This window comes from Bos grunniens, chromosome 21, assembly GCF_055505025.1.
Source record: "Bos grunniens cultivar Pamir isolate PY7600 chromosome 21, Bosgru_T2T1.0, whole genome shotgun sequence".
Lineage (NCBI taxonomy): Eukaryota > Metazoa > Chordata > Mammalia > Artiodactyla > Bovidae > Bos > Bos grunniens.
The window spans coordinates 18,038,176-18,060,488 of record NC_141185.1 but is presented as its reverse complement, the minus strand read 5'-3'; the positions used below and the strand labels follow the sequence as shown (position 1 = coordinate 18,060,488).

The following is a 22,313-nucleotide window of genomic DNA, read 5'->3' as shown; positions in this document are numbered from 1 at the left end:
TCAAAGGCTCCCCACCCAGGCTTGACCTTTAAAGGTGTTTCACTTTTCACCCATATAGAGAAAAAAAGTTTTAGAACAGATATGAGTATTTGTCTTGCTGGAGGTTTGCAGGAACACTGTGACCAGACCTATGTGGACAGCTGCAAGAACAAAGGATTCCAGTAACAAGAAGTTTGCAACAACCAGCCACATACCTTCCCCTAAAAAGAAGCCTGAATTCTAACTCAAGTGAAATGGTTCTTTGCAACACAAGTTCACCATTTCGGTGTGCTGGTTTTCCTAATAAAGTCCCTATTCCTTGCCTGAACACCACATCTCTCAATTTACTGGCCTATCACAAAGCAAGCAGTGTGAGCTTGGACTTGGTAACAGTGACACACTTTATTTTGGGGCACTCATAACTCTGATATAGTTCCATATATGTAAACTGTAATAACAATGAAAATTCAGCTATAGGCTTAGAGATTGACAAATAAGGGTTAAAGTATAAGGAAAAGTAAGAAAATAACTTATGAAAGTAGCATTTACTGTAGTAAATATATTTCTATACTTTAATTACTTAATTGAATAAGTTCTATATTAATTAATTTATTTGAGATAAGTACATAAGTGAAAATTAAGTGTCCACAAGTGTGGGACGATCCAGAAACTGTCATATTCTGGTTCTTTTGCAATTTGTTTTTGGTTACATGCCATTTTCAATCTGCTTACATTCTAACACAATGGAAAATATATTGGAGTCTGGAAAATTTGAGAATATGCAAAGACTGGTATGGCCAAACCTGCTGCTACCATCAATTTGTTTTATTACAAGCAAATCTACAATTCTGGCTTGCTAGTAATAGATGAGACAATATTGCTCGCCACTGTGAAACTATTAAATTTTGAAGGAAATCATATATGTATTAAGACCAATATTTAGTGTTGATATTCTCAACTATATTTTTGATCATGGATCCCCAAATGAGTACTTTAAATGTGTTGGCTGGCAGAAGGAAAAATTCCATGGTGTTTTCTGACCTACTTTCTATATAAGATAAATAACTGAAAATCACACAGATACCTGCTGTGTGAATAACACATGGAGAAGACTTGAAAAGGAACTCCAAAAATGAAGTTATTCTATTTATTTTAAACATGTAACAGGAATATTACAAGTGTCTTTAAAAAATGTTCTCAGATATCCTTTCATGCTTATTATCTTAACACAGTATTTTCAAAAACTAACCTGAGGCAATGGAATTCAGAAAAATGATGACTGAGTAGAAGAAAAGAACCTGACTCATCAAAAAGGAGAGACAGAATATATGGATTAGGTTAGAGATTACCTTCCATGTTCTTAAACTATTTATATTTTACTACAAAGAAGTTGGTTTTTATATGTAAATTGAAAATAAGATTAGATATGCTCAGAATCTTCAAGAAACATCTGCCCTAAAGATACGGAAGAAATTATAAACTGCTAATTTAAGAAGCTGAATGTATATAATATCATCAATTTCTCAAAACCAAGAAGAATGCCTTTCTTTTTAAAATCAGCATTTTGCAAATTTTCAAAACTCTACCAAAATATTAGCACCCTAGGTTCACAAACCTAACATATACTTTGTTATTTAAGAAACAAAAGGGAAACAAACAAGGCAAAAAAAAAAAGTGGAAAAAATTGAGTGACTTTCTCAAAACATAAACACACCAGGCCAAAAAATACTTTAGGGTCATGGCTGCATCCAGCCTATCCAGACGAGGTAATTATTTGGTAAAGCAGACTGGGAAAGCCCCCAAAGAGAAGACTTAAGGTTCTCCAAGGGATAATTCCATCCAAAACTCAGATCCATTTCAAATTCCAAAGCAAAGTTTGTTTGTTTGTTTCTTTTTGCTTATTATTTTAAAGCTCTGTTGGCTGCAGGGACGGCCATTGCTCCAAAGCTGCAGCCACTTTCGTTTCAGCAGTGGTGCTTCATGTCCGTCACTGGTAGATTTATTCAAAGTTATGTTGTTTAAAAGGAAAGGGACAAAAATTTAAAGAAATACAGGATTTTAAACTGTAGAGAAGATTAGTTGTTTTAGTAGTCCCATTTTCAAAAATAGGCTATGGATTCAATTAATTAACATTTAAACCATGTCTTCCTCAATGCTACCTCCAACACTGGTTGTCAATCCAAGTATCAAAGAAATGGATTTTGTTAGGCTGAGATTGACTGTAGGAATGCCAGCAGTCTCCATGACTTTATGAAATTATTTTTTTTCAAAGAGTTCAAACACTGGAATAATGAAAGCTATTTAAAATGGTTTTTCCATGAATTTTTGCTGTTGAATACAAAGCTACAAAGCTTAAATTCATGTATTTTTACTTTTAATTACTAATGTATGCTCTATATAAATGATCTCAAATTTTATTTTTTTATTTTTTTAAATTTTATTTTATTTTTAAACTTTACAATATTGTATTAAGACTTTTTTGTATTTTTTAAAACGTTTTTGTATTTTTATTAATTTATACTGGGGTATAATGGTTTTTCCTGTGGTCATGTATGGATGTGAGAGTTGGACTGTGAAGAAGGCTGAGCGCTGAAGAATTGATGCTTTTGAACTGTGGTGTTAAAGAAGACTCTTGAGAGGCCGTTGGACTGCAAGGAGATCCAACCAGTCCATTCTGAAGGAGATGAGCCCTGGGATTTCTTTGGAAGGAATGATGCTAAAGCTGAAATGCCAGTACTTTGGCCACCTCATGTGAAGAGTTGACTCATTGGAAAAGACTCTGATGCTGGGAGGGATTGGGGGCAGGAGGAGAAGGGACGACAGAGGATGAGATGGCTGGATGGCATCACTGACTCGATGGACATGAGTCTGGGTGAACTCCAGGAGTTGGTGATGGACAGGGAAGCCTGGCGTGCTGTGATTCATGGGGTCGCAAAGAGTCGGACACGACTGAGCAACTGAACTGAACTGATGTTAGTTTCAGGTGTACAGTAAAGTGAATCAGTTATACGAATATATCTACTATTTTTGTGTAAGATTCTTTTCCCATATAAGCCACTACAAAGTATTGAGTTCCATGTGGTATACACTGGACCCTTATTAGTTATCCACATTATATATATATATATATAGTAGTCTGTATGTGTCAATTCCAATCTTCAAATTTAACCCTCTTATTACCCCAGCTATAAGTTTATTTTCTACATCTGTAACTCTATTTCAGTTTTTTAGATAAGCTCTTGTAGCCTTATTTTTAGATTCCACATATAAGTGATATCATATGATTTTTTTATCTCACTCACTTTAGTCAATATGAGAATCTCTAGGTCCATCCATGTTGTGGCAAATAGCACTATTTTGTTTTTTTAAAAAGCTACTTTTATTAAGTTAAAAACTGCAAATTACACAGAATGAGGCTAGTATAATTACCTTAACTCAAAGGTTTCAACCAAAGGTCATGACCTGCTTGGGTCAGGACTGCTTCTTAGGCTCTGCTATGTATAGTTACTCCCTTCTGTGGCAAAGCAAAGAGCAGATGTATCTGCTCTTTCTTAGAATTAAATTCATCAAAATTCATCATTCCTCTGACAATAAAAATTCACCAATGAATATGTATTTTTAAAAAGATTTAAAATACATTTTAACCTCTGAATGTACTTGTTTTCCTCATGCTAAGGGCAACTTTGAGTTATGATTAAAACACTAATAGCTATTGTTTAGCCAAAACATATTCCTTCTGGTCTCACAGAAATTATCTCAAACTTTCAAGTACATACTTTGTTTTTGAACTACAGGAAGTCAACTCATGCTTTTTGTTTATTTTTCTGATGGCACTTAGTATACAGCTATAGGCATTGTGGGTGCTGAATAAATGATCATGGACATACTGAGAGTTTATATCTAAACTTTATGACTGATCTATTATAAATCTGAAATTTTGCCTCTTGGTTTCCACATGGTTTTGATGCTTATGGGAGTAAGAAAAGAAACAGCTGCATCTCTATTATGGCACAACCAGTTGCTGAAATCACTGGACAGGTGGTTGATGGGCCCAGTGGAAATTCTGGAACAAGTGTTAAGGCATAAATTGTTGGGTCAGTTTTCCAAGCTTGATGTTACCCATTTGGTACAAGCGTTTGAGAATGTTATTTTGTCATAAAGTATATCATGTGCTGAAGTCATTCTCTATAGATGGATTTGATGCTAATGTATTTTAGTTGAACAAAAAACTCAATTTGCATGATCCATATATTTTTCATTTTTCATGGTATCCATTATCCCTTACTCCAACTTTTTATGCTCTGAGTGTACATTTTTATCTCACCTTTATACATGCTATATGGTTATTTACCTATATATTGTATGTTTAGTCACTGAGTCCTGTCCAACTCTTTTGTGACCCCATGGACTGCAGCCTGCCATGGGATTTTCCAAACAAGGATGCTAGAGTGGGTTGACATTTTATCCTCCAGGGGATCTTCCCAACCCAGGGATCAAACCCATGTCTCCTGCATTGGCAGGTGGATTCTCATACTGTGCCACCTGGGAAGCCCCTGTATATTGTACATATACTAGTTTAGGTATTTTCTAGTTTAGGTGCATTTTGCTTTACATATTTACTTTTTGTCATTAATTGAAAAGTTGAAAATATGCAATTATAGTAAATACCATCCAAACTGAACCATATACTCAAAATTATTTTTCAAATTTCATAATGTGTTTCTTGAGAAACTTTAAAAATACTAAGAAAGGAAAACAACTCCTGTGTTTCTATTGTCCAATGACAAATGTTTTTAGAATTTCTTTTATTCCTGTGCCTCCCACCTTAGATGTATAAACACAAACAATATAAATTCACTTATGTTGTGGAATTCAATTTCTACATAAATTCTTGCTTTTTGGTATTATTTTATCATTAAAGCATGGCATGGGAGTTGTTTATAAGCTTGTCTACATGATATTTTATCATGTAAATGAAGTATAAGTTATCAGTTTAGTTCAGTTCATTTTAGTCACTCAGTCATGTCCAACTCTTTGCAACCCCATGGACTGCAGCATGCCAGGCTTCCCTGTCCTTCACCAACTTCTGGAGCTTACCCAAGCTTATGTCTATCGAGTCAGTGATGCCATACGTTATATATAAGTATTATCTGTATTTGAACATTTTAATAATTTACATGAAATTACTGCTTAGCTTACACATTAGCTATTTTAGATATTTAGAATTTGGAATTTTGTTGACATAAAAAATGCTGCTAAATTTTTATATCCAGTAAAATCAAGGAATTTCATGTTCACACTAGCATTTTAACTAGAGTGCCTCTTTGAACTCACCATAATAAATGTTGAATATTCAATAGTGTTTTTAACTATTTCTAAGTGTTTGATCATTCTTCTTAAGTATCATATTTCTTTCTTGAGCAGTGTTAATCATTTTTGTACCACATTACTTCCTAATATTTGACTTGTCTACCAAGATTATCATGGAAAATATTACATTTTATTAATCATATGGAATGTTAAATATTTTGTATTACTCATTCTATACCTTTGCCCACACTTTTGTGTTCTCATTGCATATATATATTTATGTATAACAATTTTAAATACTAATTTTCTTAGGTCTAGTGAAATTTATTTTTCTCATTTCTTTTGTTATATGTGTGGTTAGAAAGACACTCCCATGAGAAGAAAAATATTTACTACTGGTTATTTCTGGTTCTCTTTTTTTACATTTAATAATACACTTAACTAGAATTTAGAGGTGATGAGGCTTTATCATATTGTTTCCATAAAGTCTCACAAATATATCATTTATTGATCTGCTAATGTGCATCAAACATATTCTCTTTCTTTTAAAAATATTGTATGTATTTTTCCAGTTATGATACAGTATTCAATACAGTAAAGGTGAACAAAATATATACAAAGTCTTTTTTATACATTTCACATAGACTAAAATCATTCTACTATCTTTGAGATAAGGATAAACTCATGAAGTGAGGGCCGCATTCAACTTAGCTTGCTCCTCCAGGGACCTGTCAAAACCTTACATCAGGGAAGCAGAGTCCAAGCAGAGAATGGTGGGACTTGGAGGAGAAAATGCAGAGATCACAGATTGGTGTTGACAAGGGTATCTGAGGGAGCAGGTAATAGAATGGGGCACAGAAAAGGGGTTATAAAATATGCATAAACTTCCCTTGGTTCCTGACCAAACTCCTAAGATCTGCATACTCAAGAGTATGACCCAGATATCTCAGCATAAAACTGTTGTCTAGAGCTCTCCACAGAGATTTCAGAGCCTACACAGAGCCACAAGATATTAAGAGTTCAGCCCCACTAGACAGCAAAGTTTGTAATAACTATGTCGTCAGGCTTTCAAATTATTTAGTAACATGCAATGCCTTCTCCGTCAGTTCAGGGCACATGTCCCCATAGAGGGTGACCCACATGTCCCATAATGTAAATATGATATATTTGTCTCCATGCAAACAATGATGAGGGACAGTGACAGAGAAGATGCATGAAAAGTTCCATCCAGTAAAAGGTGAGAAATCCAGAGCAATGATGAAATAATGTTAAACAATTATGAGGAACCCTTATATTACAGTGGAAAATATTTCGATTTTTAAAATGAATATATTTCTGGATGGAACTTTCTTGTTCCTGCACTTTCACTGATAGAAATGGTCTTTAGGGATTATGTCCCTGGGGACTATAGAGATGAGCAGATTTCCCAGCTCACTTTTTGCAGGGGTAAGTTTAAGGACCTCAAGCATTGCTTGAGAAATTCTTTTGTTGTTATATTCATTTTATTCTCTTTAAAAAAAAAGGTAAGAGAGAATAGCTTATTCTGGATTGAACTCAGAAGGTACAGACCTGAAAGGGCATTATTTCTACTCTTAAAACAAACCAACATAAAAGCTTAGAAATTTTCAAATTAAGATTTTTTTTTTTTTTTTTTTTGGAACCCACTGGAAAACTAGTCATGGGGCATACAGCTGAAAAATGAAGCATGTAATAGAATTTAATCACTTGCTTACCTGGGCAAGACATTGTGTATAACTCTACTACAAGACTCGGCTAGACATTTTTAATAAATTGCTAAAGACTAGAATGAAAGTGGTGGAGAAGGCAATGGCACCCCACTCCAGTACTCTTGCCTGGAAAATCCATGGACAGAGGAGCCTGGTAGGCTACAGTCCATGGTGTCGCGAAGAGTTGGACACTACTGAGCGACTTCACTTTCACTTTTCACTTTCATGCATTGGAGAAGGAAATGGCAACCCACTCCAGTGTTCTTGCCTGGAGAATCCCAGGGACGGGGGAGCCTAGAGGGCTTCCGTCTATGGGGTCACACAGAGTCGGACACGACTGAAGCGACTTAGCAGCTTAGCAGCAGAATGAAAGTGGAGAAACCCTATGCGGCATGGACATAGTGGGGATTTGTACCTTCTTCCAGGCTTTTAAATCCAGGAACAATAGTGGGTGCTCATGGTGAAGGTTGAGGAGAATTTTGAGAAATGTTCCACATGATATGGCTGAGGGAAGAGAATAGCAGCTATTGATGATAGTTCATCCCAAACAGCAGCCCCCTATACCATATATAGGAACAAAACTTAAATCTGCAGAGGGAAAAGCAAGTAAAATAGTATCCTGAGGGTAAAAGTGATTACCTGCTGTAGTTTGAAGCAAAGACCCACAATAACAATCAAAATTTCACCCAAACTTATGTCACCTATCTCCCCTAAATAACAATATCCTTAATTTACATAGTCAAGGGCAATGGAATTATAGTCTGAGTATACTGTTGGAAATCCACTGAAGCTTTGAGAAGGGAAAAAAAAAAAAAAAAAAAAAACAGCTCTAGCCTAAGGAAGAACAGGAATATTTACTAGTTCCAACATTGTATCTGGAAGAAGAGCAGCACATTAGGTTGAAGAATGACCTCTAAAAAACTGTTCACTGCCTAGTCTCAAAACCTGTGAGGTGTTATTACCTTACATGATATAAGAGGCTTAGACAATGTAAGGAAGAATATTTCAGTGATGAGATTAACCTGGACTCTCTAGTGGGCCAGATGTAATGGCAATGTCTTTTTAAGAGGAAAACAGGATGATAAGAGTTGGATACAGGTGATGAAATGGCATAACTAAAGGATAAAATATTGTGTGATGAAGATGGAGGAAGGGTCCTCAAGCAAAGGAACGCAAGAAGCCTCTAGTGAATACCTAGTGGAGACACCGATTCTCCCTGTAGCCTTTCAAAGTAACAGTTCTGCTGACACCTCAATTTTAGCATGCAAGACCCATTTGAGAAGTATGACCCCCAAAACTGCAACATCATAAATTTATGTTCTTTTAAGCCATAAAATGTATGATGATTTGTTACAGTAGCAACAGGAAACAAATACAGAATTACCAGCCATTTATTGCCAAAATTAAATTTTGTGAAACATTTCGTCTAGTAAATCTGCCTTACCATACAATTTCTATTGCTATGCATTTGTTTAATTTTACACTTCATCTGCAAAAGATAGAGTAAGGCGATGTGATTAGAATAGAATAACTGGAGGTTAGAGAAAAGAACTTTGAAGGTGGAAGAAACAGTCCTTGGCCAAAAACTCCCCCTAGAAACTGGAGAAGTCAAGAAAACAGATTCTCTCTAGAATCCTCCAGATTCCCCCACAGCCAGTCCCTTCCCCATCAGGAAGCTTCCAAAAGCCTCTTATCCTTATCCATCACAGTGCAGACAGAATGAAAACCACATACACAGAAAACTAACTAAACTGATCACATGGACCACAGCCTTGTCTAACTCAATGAAACTATGAGCTGTGCTGTGTAGGGCCACCAAGATGGACGGGTCCTGGTGGAGAGTTCTAACAAAATGTGGTCCACTGGAGAAAGGAATGGAAATCATTTCAGTACTCTTGCCTTGAGAACCCTTTAAACAGTATGAAAGGCAAAAAGATATGACAAGGAAGATGAACTCCCCAGGTCAGTAGGTCTTCAACATGTTACTAGAGAAGAGTGGAGAAATAACTCCAGAAACAATTAAGAGACAGAGGCAAAGTGAAAACAACACCCAGCTGTGGATGTGACTGGTGATGGAAGCAAGGTCCGAGGCTGTAAAGAACAATATTGCATAGGAACCTGGAATGTTAGGTCCAAGAATCAAGGTAACCTGGAAGAGGTCAAACAGGAGATGGCAAGAGGGAACATTGACATGTTGGGAATCAGAGAACTAAAATGGACTGGAATGGGTGAATTTAATTCAGATGACCATTATATATACTACTGTGGGCAAGATTCCCTGAGAAGAAATGGAGTAGCTGTCATAGTCAACAAAAGAGTCCGAAATGCAGTACTTGGATGCAATCTCAAAAATGACAGGATTTCTGTTCGTTTTCAAGGCAAACCATTCAGTATCACAGTAATCCAAGTTTATACCCCAAACACTAATGCCAAAGAAGCTAAAGTTGAACAGTTCTATGAGGACCTTCTAGACCTCTAGAACTAACACCAAAAAATGATATCCTTTTCATCATAGGGGACTGGAATGCAAAAGTAGGAAATCAAGAGCTATCTGGAGAAACAGGCAAGCTTGACCTTGGAGTGCAAAATGAAGCAGGGCAAAGGCTAACCGAGTTTTGCCAAGAGAACACACTGGTCATAGCAAACACCCTCTTCCAACACAAGAGAAGACTCTATACATGGACATCACCCAGATGGTCAATACTGAAATCAGATTGATTATATTCTTTGTTGGCAAAGATGGAGAAGCTCTATACAGTCAGCAAAAACAAGACCTGAAACTGACTGTGGCTCAGATCATGAACTGCTTACTGCCAAATTCTGACTTAAATTGAAGAAAGCAGGGAAAACCTCTAAGCCGTTCAGTTATGACCTAAATACAGTGGAAGTAACAAATATATTCAAGGAATTAGATTTGATAGAGTGCCTGAAGGACTATGGATGGATGTTCATGACATTGTACAGGAACCAGTGTTAAAAGCATCCCCTGTGAAAAGAAGTGTGAGAGGCCAAAATGGTTGTCTGAGAAGGGCTCATAAATAGCTGGGAAAAGAAGAGACGCAAAAGGCAAAAGAGAAAAGGAAAAGATATACCCATCTGAATGCAGAGTTCCAAAGAATAGCCAGTGCAGGTAAGAAAGCCTTCCTCAGTGATCAATGCAAAGAAATAGCAGAAAACAATCGAATAGGAAAGAATAGAAATCACTTCAAGAAAATTAGAGATATCAAGGGAATATTTCATGCAAAAATGGGCACAATAAAGAGAACTGGTATGAACCTAACAGAAACAGAAAGTATTTTAAAAAGTTGGCAAGAATATACAGACGAACTATAAAAAAATTTTAAAAGATCTTAATGATCCAGATAACCACGGTGGTGTGATCAGTCACCTAGAGCCAGAAATCTGGGATTGCAAAGTCAAGGGGGCCTTAGAACAAAGCTAGTGAAGGTGATAGAATTTCAGCTGAGCTATTTCAAATCCTAAAAGATGATGCTGTTAAGTGAGCACTCAGTATGTCAGCAAATTTGGAAAATTCAGCCATGGTCACAGGACTGGTAAAAGTCAGGTTTCATTCCAATCCCAAAGAAAGGCAATGCCAATGAATGTTCAAACTACCACACAATTGCACTCTTCTCACGCACTAGCAAAGCAATGCCCAAAATTGTCCAAGCTACGCTTCAACAATACATGAACCTAGAACTTCCAGTTCAAGTTGGATTTAGAAAAGGCAGAGGAACCAAAGATCAAATTGCCAGCATCTGTTGGATCATCAAAACAGCAAAAACAATTCAGAAAAACACCTAGTTCTGCTTCATTGACTATGCTAAAACCTTTAACCATGTGGATCACAACACTGTGGAATATTCTTAAAGAGATGGGAATACCAGACCACCTTACCTGCCTCCTGAAAATCTGTATGCAGATCGAGAAGCAACAGTTAGAACTGGACATGAAATAAGGAAATGGTTCCAAAATGGGAAAGGAGTACATCAAGGCTGTATATTGTCAACCTGCTTATTTAACTTATATGTAGAGTATTTCATGCAAAATTCTGGGTTGGATGAAGAACAAGCTGGAATCAAGATTGCCGGCCAAAATATTGATGTTAGATACACAGATGACACCATTCTTATGGCAGAACATTAGGAGGAACTAAAGAGCCTCTTAATGAATGTGAAAGAGGAGAGTGAAAAAGCTAACTTAAAACTCAGCATTCAGAAATCTAAGATCATGGCATCCCGTCCCATCACTTCATGGCACATAGATGGGGAAACGATGGAAACAGTGAGAGACTTCATTTCTTGGGCTCCAGAATCACTGCAGATGGTGACTCAGCCATGAAATTAAAAGACACTTGCTCCTTGGAAGAAAATCTGTGACCGACCTACACAGCATATTAAAAAGAACAGAGACATTACTTTGCCAACGAAGATTTGTCTAGTCAAAGCTATGGTTTTTCCTGTAGTCATGTGTGGATGTGAGAGTTGGACCATAAAGAAAGTTGAGCACCAATGAACTGATGTTTTTGAACTGTAGTGTTGGAGAAGACTCTTGAGAGTTCCTTGGACTGCTAGGAGATCACACCAGTCAATCATAAAAGAAATCATTCCTGAATATTCATTGGAAGGACTGATGCTAAAGCCGAAGCTCCAGATCTTGGCCACCGGATGCAAAGAACTGACCTATTGGGAAAGAGCTTGATGCTGGGAAAGATTGAAGGCAGGAGAAGTGGACAACAGAGGATGAAATGGTTGGATGGCATCACACACTCAATGCACAAGAGTTTAAGCAAGCTTCAGGAGTCACTGATGGACAGGGAAGTCTGGGGTGCTGCAGTCTATGGGTTTGAATTAGGCCTCGCTTGAGAAATGACTGATTCTATAGCTAGGACAGCATATATACAAGATAAGCCTGAAGCATCTTGTGCTGCTACAACAACAACAAAGCATGGAACATGTGAGAAAGACATAGGAATTAAGTGAAAGAGCTCCCAGTAAACAAACTGGCACAATTTGCATAAATAAATATCTACAGTTTTGTATAATAACTCAAAGAATACTATATACATATGAATCCATACTAGTAAACATAAGTGACTGGATATGTAATATAAGTGAGGAAGAAGTAACCAATCCTCCTTCTTGAGGTTCAAATCATATCAGTAAGAGAGAATAAGGGAAATGGAAAATTGGTATTAGAACCTGAGAGCAATCATTTCTCTTAGGCAGTATCCACTGATGAATGCCAAAATTAACGTGTGAAACTGAGGAACAGGATACTTGCATAATCTCACATTGCTTCTTTCAAAATATCCATTAATTACAACGATAGCTTTAAGATTTGCCCACAAACTAGTTGATAACCTTCCCTGTACGAGATGGACGTTAATTACTCCTTTCTCGAGAGTAGCTTGAGTAAATCATTTTCTTCTGATGTATTAGAGTATCAAAAAGGGGAGTAACTTTAGCGTAGAGCAACTTGGCAGATGCCATCTTAAACTCTAAAGGAACATCCACATCACCAGTGATAATTCATGTTGCTTTTAGAGTCCCACTTGTATGACACCATGGCAAGGGCAATCATTGTGTGATACTTTCCCTCTTAGCTGTAACCCCAATCAAATCATAAGAAAAATGTCAGACAATCCCATGAGGATGGACATTCTAAAAATATCTGATCAGTAGTTTTCAAGTGTGAAATAAATGGAAAAAAAGGAAAAACTAAAAGAAATTGTTGTTCTGCCTGGGTTTGGGAACAGGAAAAAAGAAATTAGTATAAAGAAAATTAGATAAATTCAAATAAAATCTATAGTTCAGTTAAAGTGTTGTACCGATATTAAACTTTTTTGATAGAATGCATCACGGTTATATTAGGTATTGACATTAGGGTGAGCTGTTTGAAGAATAAACAATAGATTAGTAGCTATCCAAACTATCTTTACAATCCTCCTATAATTCTAAATTATTTCAAAGTGAAATGTTTAAAAAGTAGATAAAAATCATGTTTCTGTTACTTTTGCTTTCCATTTAATGTATTGTTAATAAAAATACATTTTTTTTTCTCTGAGACTTAGGTTATCAAGTCAACTTTCTCTCTTTGTTTTATTGTCTTTTTTTCTTCCCCCTCAATTTAATAGAAGATTTTGAGCCAGGTAAAACAATAGCCTGTATGGTAAGTCAACATACTTAATCAGAGCTTCGCCTCAAGGCCAAGGCCCCTTGTTTTCACAGAACTTGTACCGGATCTTCATTGTTCATAAACTTTTTCATTGTATTTCCTGTTGTTTAGAGCCAGAAGTTTGCTTATCTTACTCTGAAAGACCTTACATTTACAGAAGTAACCTACTTTCATCTCTGCTTAAAAACTGGGTAATTCTTGCCTGAACTAATCTCTTTCTTATAATATCTTGCTAAACATAACAAGCAACAGTCAATATTCAACAATTTTTTTTTTCAGTCTTTTCTTCTGGAGTGACTACAGGCCAAGTAGTCACTTGATTTGCTTTTCTAGTTACTGTGGACAGTACATGTACTAAATATTTTGCTACTGATAAATATTTCTTTCTTGGTCTCCAAAATAAGTTTATCTGCCATTTATAAACATATCATTTTTTAAAAATTATATGAAATTATTAAAAAATTCCTAATTTAGCATATTTTAGCTTGTTATTTTGGTATCACCCACCCACTGGGCCTCTTACTTGCCAGTTGGAACAGTGTTTGATCTCACATATCTTTCTGGTTGTCCCCGAGTATCCTACCCCACTACTGGGGAGAGACCTTCTGGGTTCCCTTCGGGCCATATTATGGTTAGGAGTGTACTCTAAAAGCAATGAACCCTGCCTTTTAGGACAGAGGAGTCCCTGGGTAGGCCATAAATGCCCAATCTGTAAAAATGACCTTTAATCCAGAAGCTGCCTACCCTAACAAGAGACAATACTCCATAAGTTCATAACCAAAAAAAGGGTTACGACCCCTCATAGATAAATTCTTAAAGCATGGCCTCTTGGTGCCTTGTCAGTCTCCTACCCCTGTTCTGCTTGTTTTTAAGCCAAATAGGGAATATAAGATGCTGGATGATCTCAGAGCAGTAAATGATCCAGTGGTTCCTGTACACTCCCTCATGATTAATTCTCATAACATATTAGTCCATGTCCCTGAGGATGCTAAATGGTCTATCATGCTCAAGTGCTCAACTCCAAGGATGCCTTCAATTGCATCCCAGTTCACCTCTCATTACAATATCTGTTTGCCTTTGAGTGGACTAACTCCCACTTGGGCGAGATGCAACAATATACCTTGACAGTATTGCCTCAGGGGTTTCAGGACAGTCCACATCTGTTTGCCTAGGCCCTAGGAAAGGAACTAAGGAAAATACATTTAAAAGAAGGGGCTATTCTACAGTATGCAGATATATTAATATGTAGCCCCTTCACTGAAGCCTAAGATTGTAATATCATTGAAATTCTTAATTTCCTTGGGACCTGGGGTTATGTGGTCTCCCAGAAAAAGCACAAGTCTCAAAGCAACAAGTTAAACCCATGGGATATGTTATAAATCCTGGAAGTAAACAACTATTTCCAGATTAAAAAACAAGCTGTATTATGCCTAGGCACTTCAAAGACAAAAAGATATCTCTGTACCTTGGGCTTCCCAGCAGGTGCTAGTGGTAAAGAACTCACCTGCCAATGCAGGCGACAGAGAGCAGTGGGTTTGATCCCTGGGTTGGGAAGATCCCGTGGAAGAGGGCACAGACAGAGTCGGACATGACTGAAGCAACTTATCACGCATCCTTATATATTGGTGTGTAACAAAATGCAACAAAACCAAATGTCTTAAAGCAACTTCAACTTATTATCTCTTGTAAACCTGTGGGTTGACTTTGACAGGAGTCTCCAAGTCCACCCTTATTTTTGACACCAACTACAAGTCCACGGGTCTCCAAGATCACTCTTGTTTCTGAAATAAATGCAATTTCTGGGGGAGTGGGGCAAGACCACTCTCAGTTTCAATATTTCATTAAAAGGACCCACCAAAATCTATACAAATGTTATTCTCATAGTTATGATTTATTATAATGAAAGGATACAGATTTAAGTTACCCAAGGGAAGAATCACACAGGCAGGGCCTAGGAGACTTTCAAGCACTGAGCCTCCGGTTGTACTCTCCACAATGTCTAAATTTCCCAGGAAAAAAATGTGTGACTATATGAAGGGAGCACTGACAACCAGGGAAACTGTCCTGAACCTTGATATCTAGAGATTTTATTGGGGGAATGTTGTATAGACATGGCTGATCTTAGTTTTCAGCCCTTCTGGTATTCCAAGGCCTGCATAGCCCACACTGTAAATAACATTGTTAACACGGACCATTTAGCATGACTGGTCTAAGTCCCCTGGAAAGCAAACACTATTATCAGGCAGGAGATTCCAAGGGTCTAGGGGTTGCCTCTCAGGAGCCTGCATGCATGCTTTGTTGCTCAGTCGTGTCCAACCCTCTGCAACCCCATGGACTAAAACCCGCCAGACTCCTCTGTCCTTGGGATTCTCCAGGCAAGAATACTGAAGTGCGTTGCCATGCCCTCCTCCAGGGGATTTTCCAAACTCAGGGATCAAATCCAGGTCTCTTAAATCTCCTGGACTGGCAGGTGGGTTCTTCACGACTAGCGCCACCAAAACAAAACTTTCTTGGGTATGGTTAATCCTTTACCACACAGCTAGGCTCAAGTACACAGTTATTTTGCTCCACATAGTGTCAGCTAGGGCTATTTACGTGGCTAAATTTAGCTGGGAGATGGGCTGGGGCTGGAACATTTAAGACAACTTTACTTTTCTCTCTGGAGCCTCATCTGGGGTACTTAGAAATGCTGACAGTCAGCTGGAACTCTGCAGCAGAGAGGTCAGAATTTTTACATAGTGGCACAGAGTTCTAAAATGATAAAAATGTGACCTGAAAGTTTTCTTAAAACATAGATAAGCTCAGAAATCTAGGCAAGTCACTTCTGTCACTTTTTATTGGAAAAAGCACATCAAAAAGCCCAATCAAGATTCAAAAGATGAAGAAATGGCCTCTACCTCTTTCTGAGAGGAGAGGCATATACATACAGGGATGAAAGGACTTGTTAGTCATCATATTTGCAAGTAATTTTCCTCCAGCATTATGTTTAAAAGGTACCAATAAATAAATTTAATATGACTTTCTATATACAATCTCCTTTTTCATAGGGTCTAATTATTTTGTAATGGGGGAAAAAATGGAAATTTTTGACTCTTGTTACAAGAGTTTAGGTTACTAATCAAGATAGAATGTCTCAGATAATTTTTAATTTATGCTATTTTCAAATCAAATTCAATAATTACCTATTAAAATGACATTTATTAGTATCAATACTAACATACAAAAGAATTATTTGATTGAATTTACCTTAAGAAAGAGTTTTGACAAAATGTGTCCCACTGGAGAAGGGTATGGCAAACCACAATAGTATCCTTGGCTCAAGAAACAATTGTTCAGTATGAAAAGGCAGAAAGATATGACACTGGAAGATGAACCCCCAGGTCAGTAGGTGTACAACAGGATATTGGGGAAAAGAGGAGAAATAGCTCCAAAAAGAATGAAGAGGCTGGATGAAAGAGGAAATGACACTCAGTTGTGGACGTGTCTGGTGGTAAAAGTAAAATCTGATGCTATAAAGAATAATATTGCATAGGAACCTGGAATTTTAGGCCCATGAATCAAGGTAAATTGGAAGTGGTCAAACAGGAGATGGCAAGAGTGAACATTGAGATTTTAGGAATCAGTGAACTAAAATGGATGGGAATGGGTGAATTTAATTTAGATGACCATTATATCTACTACTGTGGGCAGGAATCCCTTAGAAGAAATGGAATAGCCCTCATAGTCAGCAAAAGGATCTGAAATGCAGTACTTGGGTGCAATCTCAAAAATCAAAGAATTATCTCAATTCATTGCCAAGACAAACCATTCAACATCACAGTAATCCAAGTCTCTTCCCCAACCTCTAATGCTGTATAAGCTGAAGCTGAACAGTTCTATGAAGACCTACAAGACCTAGAATCAACACCAAAAACTATGTCCTTTTCATCACAGGAAACATGAATGCAAAAGTAGGAACTCAAGAGATACCTGGAGTAACAGACACGTATGGCCATGGAGTACAAAATGAAGCAGAAAAATGGCTAACAGAGTTTTACAAAATGAGTAAACTGGTCACAGCAAATACCCTCTTCCAACCACCCAAGACACAACTCTACACATGGACTTCACCAGATGGTCAATAGTGAAATCAGATTGTTTATATTCTTTCCAGAAGAAGATGGAGAAGCTTTATATAGTCAACAAAAAGAAGACATGGAGCTGACTATAGCTCAGTATATAAGCTCCTTATTGAAAAATTCAGGGTTAAATGGAATCAACTAGGCAAAAAACCACTAGGTCATTCAGGTATGTCCTAAATCAAATCCCTTATAATTATACAATGGATGTGACAAATAGAATCAAGGACATATATCTTGTAGATAGCGTGTCTGAAGAACTATGGACAGAAGTTCATAAAACTGTATAGGAGGCAGTGACCGAAAGAAAAAGAAATGCAAGAAGGAAAAGTAGTTGCCTGTTAAAGGCTTTACAAGCATCTGAGAACAGAAGAGAAGCGAAAGGCAAAGGAAAAAGGGAAAGATGGGCACAACTGAATGCAGAGTTCCAGAGAATAGCAAGGAGAGATAAGAAAGCCTTCTTAAGTGAACAGTGCAAAGAAATAGAGGAAAACAATAGAATTGGAAAGACTAGATATCACTTCAAGGAAACTGGAGATACCTGGCGAACATTTCATACAATGATGGGCACAATAAAGGACTGAAATGGCAAGGATCTAACAGAAGCAGAAGAGATAAAGAAGAGGTGGCAAGAATACACAGAAAAGCTACACAACAAATGTCTCAATGACTTGGAAAACGTCAATGGCTTGGTCACTCACCTAAAGCCAGACATCCTGGATTGTGAAGACAAGTGGGCCTTAGGAAGAATTACTACAAACAAAGCTAGTGGAGGTGATGAAATTCCAGCTGAGCTATTTCAAATCCTAAAAGATGATGCTGTGAATCTGTTGCACTCAATATGCCAGCAAATTTGGAAAACTCAGCGGTGGCCACGGGACTGGAAAAGGTCAGTTTTCATTCCAATTCTGAAGAAAGTCAATGCCAAGAATGTTAAAACTACCACACAATTGCACTCATTTCATATTCTACCACAGTAATGCTCAAAATCCTTCAAGCTAGACTTCAGTAATATGTGGACTGAGAACTTCCAGATATACAAGCTGGATATAGAAAAGGCAGAAGAACCAGAGATCAAACTGCCAGCATCCATTGGATCATAGAAAAAGCAAGAGAATTCCAGAAAAACATCTACTTCTCCTCCTTAGGTGACTGAGTGAAAACCCTGGACTGTTTGGATCACAACAAACTGTGGAAAATTCTTAAAGAGATGTGAATATGGACCACCTTTACCTGCCTCCTGATAAACCTGTAAGCAGCTCAAGAAACAATAATTAGAATACAACATGGAACCACAGACTGGTTCAAAGTTGGGATAGGTGTACATCAAGGTTGTACATTGATAAACCTAACATATTTAACGACCATGCAGAGTACATCATGCAAAGTGCTGGGCTAGATGAAGCACAATCTAAGATTGCTGGGAGAAATATCAACAAGCTCAGAATGCAGATGATATCATCTAATGACAGAAAGCTAAGAGGAACTAAAGAGACTCTTGATGAGGATGAAAGAGGAGAGTGAACAAGTTGTCTTAAAACTCAACATTCAAATCACTAATTTTATGGCATCCAGTCCCATCACTTCATGGCAAATAGATGTGAAAAAATAGAAACAGTGGTAGATTTTATTTGTTTAGGTTCCAAGATCACTGTAGACAGTGACTGCAGTCATGAAATTCGTAGATGCTTGCCCCTTGGAAGAAAAGTTATGCTGATCTAGACAGTGTAGTAAAAAAGCAGAGACATCACTTTACTGTCAAGATCCATATAGTCAAAGCTATGGTTTTTCCAGTAGTCTTGTATAGAAGTGGGAGTTGCACAATAAAGAAAGCTGACCATCGAAGAATTGGTGCCTTTGAACTGTGGTGTTGGAGAAGAGGGTCCCTTGAACATCAAGGAGATCAAACTAGTCACTCACAGGAAATCAACCCTGAATATTCATTGGAAGGACTGATGCTGAAGCTGAAGTTCAATACGTTTTTCACCTGATGTGAAGAGCAGTCTCTTTGGAAAAGACCCTGATGCTCAGAAATATTGAAGGCCAGAGGACAAGGGGCAACAGAAGATGGGATGGTTGGATGGCATCACTGACTCAATGAACATGAGTTGAGCAAATTCTAGGAGATAGTGGAGGATAGCTAAGCCTGTCATTCTGCAGTTCATGGGGTTGCAAAGAGTCAGGCATGACTTAGCAAGTGAAAAACAAGAATTCTCTGGATAAGTAATTAAAACTACAGCAGTCTAATCTTACACATTAAGGAACTAGAAAAGAACTAACTAAAGCTAAAGTTATCAGAATAGGAAATAATATAAATATTAGAGAAGAAATAAACAAAATAGAGACTAGAAAGTCAAGAGGTAAAAAAAAAAAAAAAAAAACAAAAAACTGAGTTGTTTCTTCTAAAAGTTAACAAAGTTGACCAACCTTTTACTAATTAAAAAAGATAAATGACTCAAATTGATAAATTTGTACACGAATGAAGAGATATTTCAACTGATACCACAGAAATGAAAAAGATCATAAGAGAATACTATGAACAATTACATGTCAGCAAGTTAGGTGACTTAGTGAAATGCATATAAAACTTCAGTTCAGTTCAGTCACTCAGTCATGTCTGACTCTTTGTGACCCCATGAATCGCAGCATGCCAGGCCTCCCTGTCCATCACCAGCTCCCGGACTTCACTCAAACTCACGTTCATTGAGTCAGTGATGCCATCCAGCCATCTCATCCACTATTGTCCCCTTCTCCTCCTGCCCCCAATCCCTCCCAGCATCAGAGTCTTTTCCAGTGAGTCAATTCATCAAATGAGGTAGCCAAAGTACTGGAGTTTCAGCTTTAGCATCATTCCTTCCAAAGAACACCCAGGACTGATCTCCTATAGGATGAACTGGTTGGATCTCCTTGCAGTCCAAGGGACTCTCAAGAGTCTTCTCCAACACCACAGTTCAAAAGCATCAATTCTTTGGCACTCAGCTTTCTTCATAGTCCAACTCTCACATCCATACATGACCACTGGAAAAACCATAGCCTTGACTAGACGGACCTTTGTTGGCAAAGTAATGTCTCTGCTTTTCAATATGCTATCTAGGTTGGTCATAACTTTCCTTCCAAGAAGTAAGGATCTTTTAATTTCATGACTGAAATCACCATCTGCAGTGATTTTGGAGCCCAAAAAAATAAAGTCTGACTTTATTTTTATAAGTGGAAACTTTCCACTGTTTCCCCATCTATTTCCCAGGAAGTGATGGGACCAGATGCTATGATCTTCATTTTCTGAATGTTGAGCTTTAAGCCAACTTTTTTACTCTCCACTTTCACTTTCATCAAGAGGCTTTTTAGTTCCTCTTCACTTTCTGCCATAAGGGTGGTGTTATCTGCATATCTGAAGTTATTGATATTTCTCCCATCAATTTTGATTCCAGCTTGTGTTTCTTCCAGTCCAGTGTTTCTCATGATGTACTCTGCATGTAAGTTAAAGAAGCAGGGTGACAATATACAGCCTTGATGTACTCCTTTTCCTATTTGGAACCAATCTGTTGTTCCATGTCCAGTTCTAACTGTTGCTTCCTGACCTGCATATAGGTTTCTCAAGAGGCAAGTCAGGTGGTCTGGTATTCCCGTCTCTTTCAGAATTTTCCACAGTTTATTTTGATCCACACAGTCAAAGGCCTTGCCATAGTCAATAAAGCAGAAATAGATGTTTTTCTGGAACTCTCTTGCTTTTTCCATGATCCAGCGGATGTTGGCAATTTGATCTCTGGTTCCTCTGCCTTTTCTAAACCCAGCTTGAACATCTGGAAGTTCACAGTTCACGTATTGCTGAAGCCTGGCTTGGAGAAATTTGAGCATGTCTTTACTAGCATGAGATGAGTGCAATTGTGCAGTAGGTTGAGCATTCTTGGGCATTGCCTTTCTATGGGATTGGAATGAAAATTGACCTTTTGCAGTCCTATGGCCACTGCTAAGTTCTCCAAATTTGCTGGCATATTGAGTGCAGCACTTTCAGAGCATCATCTTTCAGGATTTGAAATAGCTCAACTGGAATTCCATCACCTCCACTAGCTTTGTTCCTAGTGATGCTTCCCCCCACTGGAGTCCAGGGGTGGCAGCTGGGAGGAGCTACCCCATGCCCGAGGTCAGGGGCAGCGGCCGAGAGGAGCAACCCCAGTTCCAAGGAGTGGTGGCTGAGCGGGTGCAGGAGGGCTGAGAGGAGCTACTCCATGCTCAAGATCAGGAGTGGCGGCGGTGAGGAGATACCCCTCGTCCAAGGTAACAGAAACCCAATTAAGACGGTAGGTGTTGCAAGAGGGCATCAGAGGGCAGACACACTGAAACCATAACCACAGAAAACTAGTCAATCTAATCACACTAGGACCACAGTCTTGTCTAACTCAATGAAACTAAGCTATGCCCTGTGGGGCCACCCAAGATGGGCAGGTCATGGTGGAGAGGTCTGACAGAATGTGGTCCACTGGAGAAGGGAATGGCAAACCACTTCAGTATTCTTGCCTTGAGAACCCCATGAACAGTATGAAAAGGCAAAATGACAGGATACTGACAGAGGAACTCCCCAGGTTGGCAGGTGCCCAATATGCTACTGGGGATCAGTGGAGAAATAACTCCAGAAAGAATGAAGCAATGGAGCCAAAGCAAAAACAATACCCAGCTGTGGATGTGACTGATGATAGAAGCAAGGTCCGATGCTGTAAAGAGCAATGTTGCATAGGAACCTGGAATGTTAGGTCCATGAATCAAGGCAAATTGGAAGTGGTCAAACAGGAGATGGCAAGAGTGAATGTTGACATTCTAGGAATCAGCGAACTAAAATGGACTGGAATGGGTGAATTTAACTCAGATGACCATTATATCTACTACTGTGGGCAGGAATCCCTTAGAAGAAATGAAGTAGCCATCATGGTCAACAAAAGAGTCTGAAATGCAGTACTTGGAATTCAATCTCAAAAACGACAGAATGATCTCTGTTCATTTCTAAGGC

At 38.0% G+C, this 22,313-nt stretch overlaps 1 long non-coding RNA gene across 23 annotated transcripts in view; it reads right to left on the bottom strand.

Moving 5' to 3' along the window:
• The window catches only part of LOC147349191 (uncharacterized), a 284,621-nt gene that overhangs the window by 168,179 nt on the left and 94,129 nt on the right, over positions 1-22,313 (bottom strand). For 3 of the 23 annotated variants that reach the window (XR_015149553.1, XR_015149537.1, XR_015149542.1), the window contains one exon: positions 7,432-7,520. The exons of 19 other annotated variants lie outside the window; for them this stretch is intronic. This is a non-coding gene — a long non-coding RNA (uncharacterized LOC147349191). Of the gene's footprint in view, positions 1-5,736; positions 6,117-7,431; positions 7,521-22,313 lie in introns of those variants that run through there. One more of the 23 variants, XR_015149556.1, reaches the window with a different exon arrangement.